This window comes from Procambarus clarkii, chromosome 27, assembly GCF_040958095.1.
Source record: "Procambarus clarkii isolate CNS0578487 chromosome 27, FALCON_Pclarkii_2.0, whole genome shotgun sequence".
Lineage (NCBI taxonomy): Eukaryota > Metazoa > Arthropoda > Malacostraca > Decapoda > Cambaridae > Procambarus > Procambarus clarkii.
Genome location: NC_091176.1, coordinates 22674733 through 22686203, shown reverse-complemented (window position 1 = coordinate 22686203; position 11471 = coordinate 22674733).

Sequence of the window (11471 nt, the reverse complement as noted above, 5' to 3'; positions counted from 1 at the left end):
CATCAGGGCCTAGCTGAAAGAGGAGTTCTCCAAAACTCATTTTCGTAACTTCAAGGTGAAGAAAAAAAGTGAATTACTATAGAATGTATTACACTTATTTACACAATTTGCACAACGTTTCGAACCTCCATGGTTCATTCTCAAGTGAAAAGAATTTTCAGAACTGGTTGAATTTATACCCGCACTGGGTCAGGTGATAAGACAATAAAGGTGAAAACATGGGGGATATATAAGGGATAAATGGGGGGTGAAACATAAGAACATAAGAATAGAGGTAACTGCGGAAGGCCTATTGGCCCATACGAGGCAGCTCCTATCTACATACAAAGATTAATCAGGTGTAATTGGCCTGTTATGTTGAACAGTGCCTTCTGTGTTGGCATCGTTATGTTCTGGTCTTGTCCTTACTCTCATGGTGGGTAGAGTAAATAGTTCCGTGATTTGGGTGTTCATGGTAGCTTGTTCTATTCTTATGTGAATTGCTTCAAGAATTTATAATCTTCTTGCATCTTGGGTTTTGTTTATTATGCAGGTATTTTTGTTCAACATTTCTCTTGTTAGGGTGATGTCGTGGGCTTGTCTCGTGTGATTCCTGGGGGCACCGGATTGAAAATGGCATGTCAAACGCCTCGTCAGCTTGGTCGACGTCAATCTAAGTACATAGGTATGACGTCGACCAAGCTGACGAGGCGGTTCAGTCATATATCTACGTTAGTTTTAACTTAAATTTAAACCAATGAACTCATTCATAATGAAATGGAGAGCTTTATCATTTTATAAGAAAAAAAATAGAAAAATATATAAATTTAAGAAAACTTGGCTTATTAGGTAAAATGGGACTTGAATAGTACGCTCAGTACTGCGTTCTGGCTACTAGGTACAACATATATATATATATATATATATATATATATATATATATATATATATATATATATATATATATATATATATATATATATATATATATATATATATATATAACTCATAACTTTCAGTTGCATATTGTCCTGGGGACCATTCAGGCTTGTTCGCATATATATATATATATATTATATATATATATATATTACATACAGAGAGACAAATTAACATTTTATGGCGGCGGCAGAAAGGTCGCGTTCTTTTGCCCATTCGGTAATTTGCCGTTCGCGCGCGAAGGTCGAATTTTAGGGGCGCGTTGATAAGTATCTGTTCCCAGTACTGCTTAAGGGATAACTGAGGGGAGGAGGAGGATGAGGGCTCCACTCAACGGCACCCCCCAGAAGGTCTGGGGGGAGCTCTGTTAATATGACGGGCTGGTATGTTGGAACCATAGTGTCCCACGGTGGTACGTTGGTACCATAGTGTCCCACGGTGGTATGTTGGTACCATAGTGTCCCAGGGTGGTGTGTTGGCGCTATATTCACCCTTCAGTTTAAATCTTAGCACTAACCATATCTCCTTGTCCTCTCTGCCCCTATCTTCTATTCTTTTATTCCCTCTAATATACTCCTTATATAATATTGATTATATAATATCATAATATAAAATATAATATAATATAATATAATATAATATAATATAATATATTATATTATATCATATTATATTATATAATATATATATAATATATAATATAAAATATATTATAATAATATATAATATACTCCAAATATAATAATGATTTCTTCAAGTCCAAAATCATGAGAGTGGTCGTGTAGCCGAAAGATAATCAGAATACACCCGTATGGGACTATACATGTGTATCCCCATATACTTGGTAAACGCTGTTAAAGGACTATACACACACATATGTATCCGCCCTGAATGATTCCTGTATATATATATATATATATATATATATATATATATATATATATATATATATACAGGAATCTTCAGGCAAGTGGCACAAATTGTATCCATATCTATTCAACCCTTGTATTCTTGTTCTTAAATAATTCATCCGTAGACTTACGACCATCTACCGACCCCTGCTAGTTACGATCAAACAAGTGCCTCGTAAGTTAAGACACAGCCTCTTATCTGGTATTCACTAAACAAACTACGGTCGTGTCTCAATGGGTGGTGGGTCGCCTACGAGGGTTTTATTTTATTACGGAAATATTACCAAAACACTAATTCTTTGTTTGAACATTTCCGTACGCTCTACACCTCTCGTCGTATCACGTGACAAAAACAGTTCCACGTTTTCTTAAATATTTTTGGAGGTTAGCCAAAAGATTTTGTTGGCGCTTAAAGTTTTCAAACCCCATATATTAATTTGTGTTAGGAATGCGTATACTTCTCCAGTGGTGCCACGTCTCTCACTGTCTCCCCAGTGGTGCCACGTCTCTGCCCCATCTCCCCAGTGGTGCCATGTCTCTGCCCCATCTCCCCAGTGGTGCCATGTCTCTCCCTGTCTCCCCAGTGGTGCCATGTCTCTGCCCCGTCTCCCCAGTGGTGCCACTTCTCTCCCCATCTCCCCAGTGGTGCCGCGTCTCTCCCTGTCTCCCCAGTGGTGCCACATCTCCCCCATCTCCCCAGTGGTGCTACGTCTCCCCATCTCTCCAGTGGTGCCACGTCTCCCCATCTCCCCAGTGGCGCCATGTCTCTCCCCATCTCCCCAGTGGTGCCACGTCTCTCCCCAGTGGTGCCACGTCTCTCCCCAGTGGTGCCACGTCTCTCCCCATCTCCCCAGTGGCGCCATGTCTCTCCCCATCTCCCCAGTGGTGTCACGTCTTCCCCATCTCCCCAGTGGTGTCACGTCTTCCCCATCTCCCCAGTGGTGCCACGTCTTTCCCCATCTCCCCAGTGGTGCCACGTCTCTCCCTATCTCCCCAGTGGCGCCATGTCTCTCCCCATCTCCCCAGTGGTGCCACGTCTCTCCCCAGTGGTGCCACGTCTCTCCCCATCTCCCCAGTGGTGCCACGTCTTTCCCCATCTCCCCAGTGGTGCCACGTCTCTCCCTATCTCCCCAGTGGCGTCATGTCTCTCCCCATCTCCCCAGTGGTGCCACGTCTCCCCCATCTCCCCAGTGGTGCCACGTCTCCCCCATCTCCCCAGTGGTGCCACGTCTCCCCATCTCCCCAGTGAAACTTGCCACCAAGTCAACCGTAGATCCTGAAGGTCAGCTTTTAGTAAAAGTTGCCATAAACTCCATAAATCTTTACATTTCAACGACGCAGGCTGCAAGAGCCTACTCCAACCTACTCCAGCCTAACCTAACCTACGTCGGCCTACCCCAACTGCCTACTTCAGCTTACCCCAGCCTACTTCAGCTTACCCCAACCTACTTCAGCTTACCCCCAGCCTACTTCAGCTTACCCCCAGCCTACTTCAGCTTACCCTCAGCCTACTTCAGCTTACCCCCAGCCTACTTCAGCTTACCCCCAGCCTACTTCAGCTTACCCCCAGCCTACTTCAGCTTACCCCCAGCCTACTTCAGCTTACTCCCAGCCTACTTCAGCTTACCCCCAGCCTACTTCAGCTTACCCCAGCCTACTTCAGCTTACCCCCAGCCTACTTCAGCTTACCCCAACCTACTTCAGCTTACCCCCAGCCTACTTCAGCTTACCCCAACCTACTTCAGCTTACCCCCAGCCTACTTCAGCTTACCCCAACCTACTTCAGCTTACCCCCAGCCTACTTCAGCTCACCCCAACCTACTTCAGCTTACCCCCAGCCTACTTCAGCTTACCCCAACCTACTTCAGCTTACCCCCAGCCTACTTCAGCTTACCCCAACCTACTTCAGCTTACCCCAACCTACTTCAGCTTACCCCAACCTACTTCAGCTTACCCCCAGCCTACTTCAGCTTACCCCAACCTACTTCAGCTTACCCCCAGCCTACTTCAGCTCACCCCCAGCCTACCCATTTATCTCGTCCGTACTCACACATACACACACCTCACAAACTACTCCATTATCCTCTTCTATTCTTTCTTTGAGCCATCATGAGACACTATGAAGGTTCTCATGAACCTTCATAAGTTCATGAGAAGGTATGGGGTGGTTACCTCCCCCCCACCCCCCTGTCTCCCTCACTCCTTCCTTCCCTTCCTCCCTCACTCTTTTTTTTCCCCTCCCTCCCTTTTACTCCACTTTCCATTTATCATTCCCTCAGCTACTTCTTTGTCTTCTTTTCCTCCTCCTGGTTCCACTTTCTCTCCTCTCGTCTCCTCCTCTTCCTTCTTCGCACCAAAAAGCCACGTAGAAGAAGAATTATGAGGAGAAAGCACTAAACTAGTGTGAAGAGCTTGGGAAATGGTGTGAGGATAAGGAGCTGGAAAATGAGAACAAGGAACTGGGATACGAGGATAGAATAGGAGCCGGGATAGGAAGGCGGAAGGAAGAGATCGTGTCCAACCCACTGGACCGTCGGGGATCGAGCACCGACCTTGCATGAAGCCAGGTGGCCGCTGTAATGAAGCCAGGTTCCATCAAGATTCAGGTGTGATATAAGAGAACACAATAAGGTCATGGACTTGAGAGAAGAGAGAGAGAGAGAGAGAGAGAGAGAGAGAGAGAGAGAGAGAGAGAGAGAGAGAGAGAGAGAGAGAGAGAGAGAGAGAGAGAGTGAGTAATATAAATTATATACGCAGATGAATACATACACACAGAAAAATACAGAAGAGTTAACCATAACAATAATACCAAGAATGAACCATACGGGAACGTGCCAGACTCCTCAGTTCAGTACAATATAATTCCTCGATAATCTCGGCCACAATATCCAATTATTTTTAATATCCCGTAAGAGTTACTAATGCCTTATATTCCTCCTGGGGAAGTTGCCTTGGGAAAATCTCAAACGATCGTAGTTTGCATATATTTGTTTGTTATATTAAAGAACGAGAGAGAGAGAGAGAGAGTATGAGAGAGAGAGAGAGAGAGAGAGAGAGAGAGAGAGAGAGAGAGAGAGAGAGAGAGAGAGAGAGAGAGAGAGAGAGAGAGAGAGAGAGAGAGAGAGAGGGGGGGGGGCACTGTGTGTGGGGAGTTTTCTATCTCGGTGGAAAAATAAGAACATTAAGAAAGTGTGTAGAAGCGATATTTGAGTTATATAAGTTCTTAATGGGTAGTATTGCTTCCCACTCTTCTTTAAGAAAAAAATTGTTTGGGTAAATTCTAGATATTTGCTTTGCGTGTTTAACTGGCTGTCACTTTCAGGCCTATTATATTTGACGTTTGAAGCGGTTTCCCCTTCTTAATGAAGCTGTTTCTCCCTCTTTGTGAAGCTATGAATTTCATTTAGTTCACTACCCTGAATTAATATATAAAATATAAAATATTTTATTAAATTCTAAATAAATTATTTATAATTTCTCTGTGGCTCATTTGGTTACACAGTTTCCAGCTGCGTCTTCTTGTTCATGCCGCAACCACCCCAAATATTCTGCCTTTGTCTGCCCAATAAATTTCCCTGAGAACTTTGTACGTGGTAATCATGTCTTTCCCAACCCTTTTCTTTTTCCATTAACGTGAGGTTTAATTATATAGTTTTTCCTCGTAACTCAAGTCTCTCAATTCTGTGACAAGTCTGGTGGCATTCCTTAGGACGTTTCCCAACTTAGTTTTGTGTTGAACCAGATAACGAGGGTGTCGCATATTCCAGGATTGGCTTGCAATATGAAGAACACAAAGTCAAGAGTGATTTCTTAAGATTACGAAAGACAATTCCGAAGTTTGCTGAATCAGTATAGTCCGTTGATGATACGGATTTGACGTAGGTGTTTTGAGGTATGTGTTGTATGATGTCATTCTCTCTTTGTGTAATTATTAATATATTTAGGAACATCGGCATTTATATAGCTGACCTAGAGTGTTAGGAGCCAGCTGTGTGACACTAAGGTACCTGTACATTTATACAGCTGCCCTAGACTATATGAAGGGTTATATAGTGTGTGTCTAGAGCTGGCTGTGTTTCACTGAGATCCCATATCACAGGAAAGATAGACGTACTCTGCGCTGGGAAACTATGGATGGATTATAAAGATATCTTCTAAGCTTCAGGTAACTTTCTCTCGCTATGTCTCGAAGAGTTTGATCTCCCATTTGAATACTTTGTGCGCGGCTTCCTGTGCCCTACACCCGTCCACTCTCTCAACCACCCGTCCACTCTCTCAACCACCCGTCCACTCTCTCAACCACCCGTCCACTCTCTCAACCACCCGTCCACTCTCTCAACCACCCGTCCACTCTCTCAACGAAGCCTCAAGGACAGCTTGAGGCTTCAAGAAGACCTAGACAAACTGAAGGAATGGTCGAATATATGTTAGAGTTTAACCCAAGCAAATGTAATGTAATGAAGATAGGTGTAGGGAGCAGGTGAAAAGATACAAGGTATCATTTGGGAGATGAAATTCTCCAAGAGTCAAAGAGAGAGAAAGACCTGGGGGATGATATCACGCCAGACCTGTCCCCTGAAGCTCATATCAAGAGGATAACATCAGCGGCATATGCTAGGTTGGCCAACATAAGAACGGCCTTCAGAAACTTGTGTAAGGAATCATTCAGAACATTATATACCACATATGTCAAACCAATCCTGGAGTATGCAGCCTCAGCATGGAGTCCATATCTAGTCAAGGATAAGACTAAACTGGAAAAAGTTCAAAGGTTTGCCACCAGACTAGTACCCGAGCTGAGAGGTACGAGCTAGAAGGAGAGACTACGGGAATTAAATCTTACGTCACTGGAAGACAGAAGAGTTAGTGGGGACATGATCACCACATTCAAGATTCACAAAGGAATTGATAGAGTTGATAAAAACAGGCTATTTAACACAAGGGGCACACGCACTAGGGGACACAGGTGGAAAATGAGTGCCCAAATGAGCCACAGAGATATTAGAAAGAACTTTTTTAGTGTCAGAGTGGTTGACAAATGGAATGCATTAGGCAGTGATGTGGTGGAGGCTGACTCCATACACAGTTTCAAGTGTAGATATGATAGAGCCCAGTAGGCTCAGGAACCTGTACACCTGTTGATTGACGGTTGAGAGGCGGGACCAAAGAGCCAGAGCTCAACCCCCGCAAGCACAATTAGGTGAGTACAAATAGGTGAGTACACTCTCAACCAATCACCCACACGCTCAACCAGTCGCCCAAGACTTGAACACAACGTGCAGTGAACAGGAACCCGTCAACAGTTGCTAGACCGACACACTCACCACAAACGGGCTCCGAGTGTTGCTCTTCCTCCCTCGTTTGTGGACTTTGTTCCTAGATAACTGTTTTGTTAAGCCTAAGAAAGTCCCGTGTATAACTACCTTGTTAGACGCAAGAAACTCCCGTGTATAACTATCTTGTTAAGCTTAAGAAACTCCCGTGTATAACTACCTTGTTAAGCCTAAGAAACTCCCGTGCACAACTACCATGTTAGACGCAAGAAAGTCCCGTGTATAACTACCTTGTTAGACGCAAAAAAGTCCCGTATATAACTACCATGTTAGACGCAAGAAAGTCCCATGTATAACTACCATGTTAGACGCAAGAAAGTCACGTGTATAACTACCTTGTTAGACGCAAGAAAGTCCCGTGTATAACTACCTTGTTAGACGCAAGAAAGTCCCGTGTATAACTACCTTGTTAGACGCAAGAAAGTCCCGTGTATAACTACCTTGTTAGACGCAAGAAAGTTCCGTGTATAACTACTTTGCAAGACTTAACACGGCTGAAATATTCCTTGTGTGTAGATTTTACTGGATATTCTCACCTAATTGTGCTTGTGGTGGTTGAAGCTTCAGCTCGTGGGTCCCGCCTCTCACCCTGTAGTCACAGAGTGTATAGGTTTACAGCCTATTTGACACATTGATATCTGCAAATGGACACTGCTTAGGACTCGAACCAGTTTGCGGATTTTGTATGTGGTGCAGTGATCACACCATCAGTGATCGCGGTGTGATTCCTTCCCGAGTTTCGGACAAGGAACTCGGCAGTCATACTATAGAATTGATCCTGGTCGTGGTGCAGTGACCAAATCGTCGTGCAGTGACTGGGTAGTGGTGCAGTGACTGGGTAGTGGTGCAGTGACCAGGTCGTGGTGCAGAAGAGAGACCCCTACATGAAGAGAGATATTATTCCCAGGTCAGCCTCCGACACCCTACATGAAGAGAGATATTATTCCCAGGTCAGCCTCCGACACCCTACATGAAGAGAGATATTATTCCCAGGTCAGCCTCCGACACCCTACATGAAGAGAGATATTATTCCCAGGTCAGCCTCCGACACCCTACATGAAGAGAGATATTATTCCCAGGTCAGCCTCGAACACCCTACATGAAGAGAGATATTATTCCCAGGTCAGCCTCCGACACCCTACATGAAGAGAGATATTATTCCCAGGTCAGCCTCGAACACCCTACATGAAGAGAGATATTATTCCCAGGTCAGCCTCCGACACCTTACATGAAGAGAGATATTATTCCCAGGTCATCCTCCGACACCCCAGAACCTAAAGGAAACACCGAGGTTTGCAAGTTAGGCCTTCCAAACAACGAGTAAATGTCGGTAGTAAAACCCTGCTGGAAACCTCAACAACGGCAGACCACAAACCACATGGCAGGTCTCTCGCTCTCCCGATTAAGACCCTGGCGTTATGTGGCAGCCAAGAGCCATTAAAGCTGTCGTAGGCCTATTGACCCTGGCATTATGTGGCAGCCAAAAACCATTAAAGCTGACGTAGGCCTACACAGTGCTAGTGACCCGTGAATGGTTTATGGTGTGTGGGAGAGAGCGGTGGAGACCTTGCAACTGCAATAAAAGCGAGTCAACTCTTCATGAGTGTTGCACCTTGGAGAAATCCTATTTTCTTCTCCTAAGGAGTTTATGGAAGAAATGGAAGGGAGTCAAAAGTTGAGAGGAGGGTGTCAAGGACGAGGAAAGGAAATCAATGTTGAGCCGGCAGAGAGTCAAGGTTGAGAGGGGGATTCAAGGTTGAAATCACGGAGTCAAGGGTGAGGGGACGGAGTCAAAGGTGAGGGAAAGAAGTCAAGGGTGAGGGAAAGAAGTCAAAAGGTGAGGGGAAAAAGTCAAGGGTGAGGGGAAGAAGGGGGTAAAACGAAGACTTAAAGCAAAAATAATCAAGATATTGAGTTACGGGCTATTCATGCCCGTGTCACCTCTTGGGTGGTTTAATCTTCATCAGTAAAGATATTGAGAAAGCTTTCCTGTAGGAATTACATCTGTGTTGTTACTTCAACTGCTCATGCTGCTGGTATTTTTGCTCCTACCTCGACTGATGTTCCTGCAACTTCAACTGATGTTGCTGCTACTTTTTATCTTGATCCTGCTGCCCTTGCTGCTAGCATCTCATGCTGCTCTTGCTGCTAACATCTCATGCTGCTCTTGCTGCTAGCATCTCATGCTGCCCTTGCTGCTAGCATCTCATGCTGCTCTTGCTGCTAGCATCTCATTCTGCTCTTGCAGCTAGCATCTCATGCTGCTCTTGCTGCTAGCATCTCATTCTGCTCTTGCAGCTAGCATCTCATGCTGCTCTTGCTGCTAGCATCTCATGCTGCTCTTGCAGCTAGCATCTCATGCTGCTCTTGCTGCTAGCATCTCATTCTGCTCTTGCAGCTAGCATCTCATGCTGCTCTTGATGCTAGCATCTCATGCTGCTCTTGCAGCTAGCATCTCATGCTGCTCTTGCTGCTAGCATCTCATGCTGCTCTTGCAGCTAGCATCTCATGCTGCTCTTGCTGCTAGCATCTCATTCTGCTCTTGCAGCTAGCATCTCATGCTGCTCTTGCTGCTAGCAACTCATGCTGCTCTTGCTGATTCTGTTACTTTTGTTGCAACTGTTGCTGTTGATTCCATTTTCGCTGCTTTTTCTGCATCTACACTGCTGCTTCTCTTGCTGTTCCTTCTGCTACTTCTGTTGTTATCCCTTCTGCTACACATCCTGCTGTCCCTAATGTCTACCTTTGCTCAAATGCCGAGATCATATCAAACCTTAACGGCTCCGTCGGGCCCGGCCGCTTCAACGCGGAGATGTCGTTACGAGAAACGCAGGAGACGATGTAGGGGACGATACGCCCGAGAGCGGACGACCACCACACTATCAGGAAGCTGTAGAAAGTTGGGGGGGGGGAGGGCCTGTCCTTGGTCACCCTAACCCCAAGGAGCTCTTCGCGAAAACCACTATCATCACCCTATCCCTTTAAACAGTTGCGTTCTTGGCCGTTCGTCCTTGGGATCCTTGCATAAAAAAAAGGAGGTGCATGTAAAAGTTGTTGGATAATATTTTCATCATATATTATTACGAAACAATGGATATAGAAATTGGGAAAGTTTTATGTTCGGGGAAGACCTGGGTAAATACTGGTTTGCCACCCACATATATTTATGGAATATCGGGTCCGATTTATGCATATCGGGCCAGACCTTGGGGCCTGGGCCGGCGTACCCCGGGGCGTCACGAGATGAACACGCTCCTGACTTGTATTGGTAACTATTAGTGAATATAAACTAAAACGAGAGGACTGTGCTTCCTAGATGTGCTCGCTACCACCGTTCCGACATTTTGTAATTAAAAGCAATGACATTTATATTTAACATTGTGTATTACAGGAGCTTCAATTTATTTATTTGCGAGCTGTGATTTTTATATTTTCCTTCAACAACATCATCTCTCTCTCTCTCTCTCTCTCTCTCTCTCTCTCTCTCTCTCTCTCTCTCTCTCTCTCTCTCTCTCTCTCTCTCTCTCTCTCTCTCTCTCTCTCTCTCTCTCTCTCTCTCTCGCCCACTCAGAGCCTTAGGGTAAATAATTTGCATATCTGAGCTGTTTCCTGTGCTCTGAGAGCACAGGATTGGGTGACCCGTATGGCCATTTTCCTGGCCTTGCGATAAATTAATTTGCTCACCACAGGTAGGATAAACAGGGGTTGTGGAGCAAACTGGAAGGGAGGCGGAGGAATTACCGGGAAGGGTACATATGCAATAGTGGCAGGCTGGGTGGGGATATATGGGACGGAGGCAGGCTGGGTGGGTGGGGATATACGGGACGGAGGCATGATATACGGGACGGAGGCAGGGTGGGTGGGGATATACGGGACGGAGGCAGGGTGGGTGGGGATATATGGGACGGAGGCAGGGTGGGTGAGGATATACGGGACGGAGGCAGGGTGGGTGGGGATATATGGGACGGAGGCAGGGTGGGTGAGGATATACGGGACGGAGGCAGGGTGGGTGGGGATTTATGGGACGGAGGCAGGGTGGGTGGGGATATACGGGACGGAGGCAAGGTGGGTGGGGATATATGGGACGGAGGCAGGCTGGGTGGGGATATATGGGACGGAGGCAGGCTGGGTGGGGATATACGGGACGGAGGCAGGCTGGGTGGGGATATACGGGACGGAGGCAGGCTGGGTGGGGATATACGGGACGGAGGCAGGCTGGGTGGGGATACATGGAAATAGTGTTGGGGGTGGAGAGTAAAGCAGGGAAGAGTTGGGGAAGGTCAGGCTGGGATGGGGAGGCGGAGGAGTA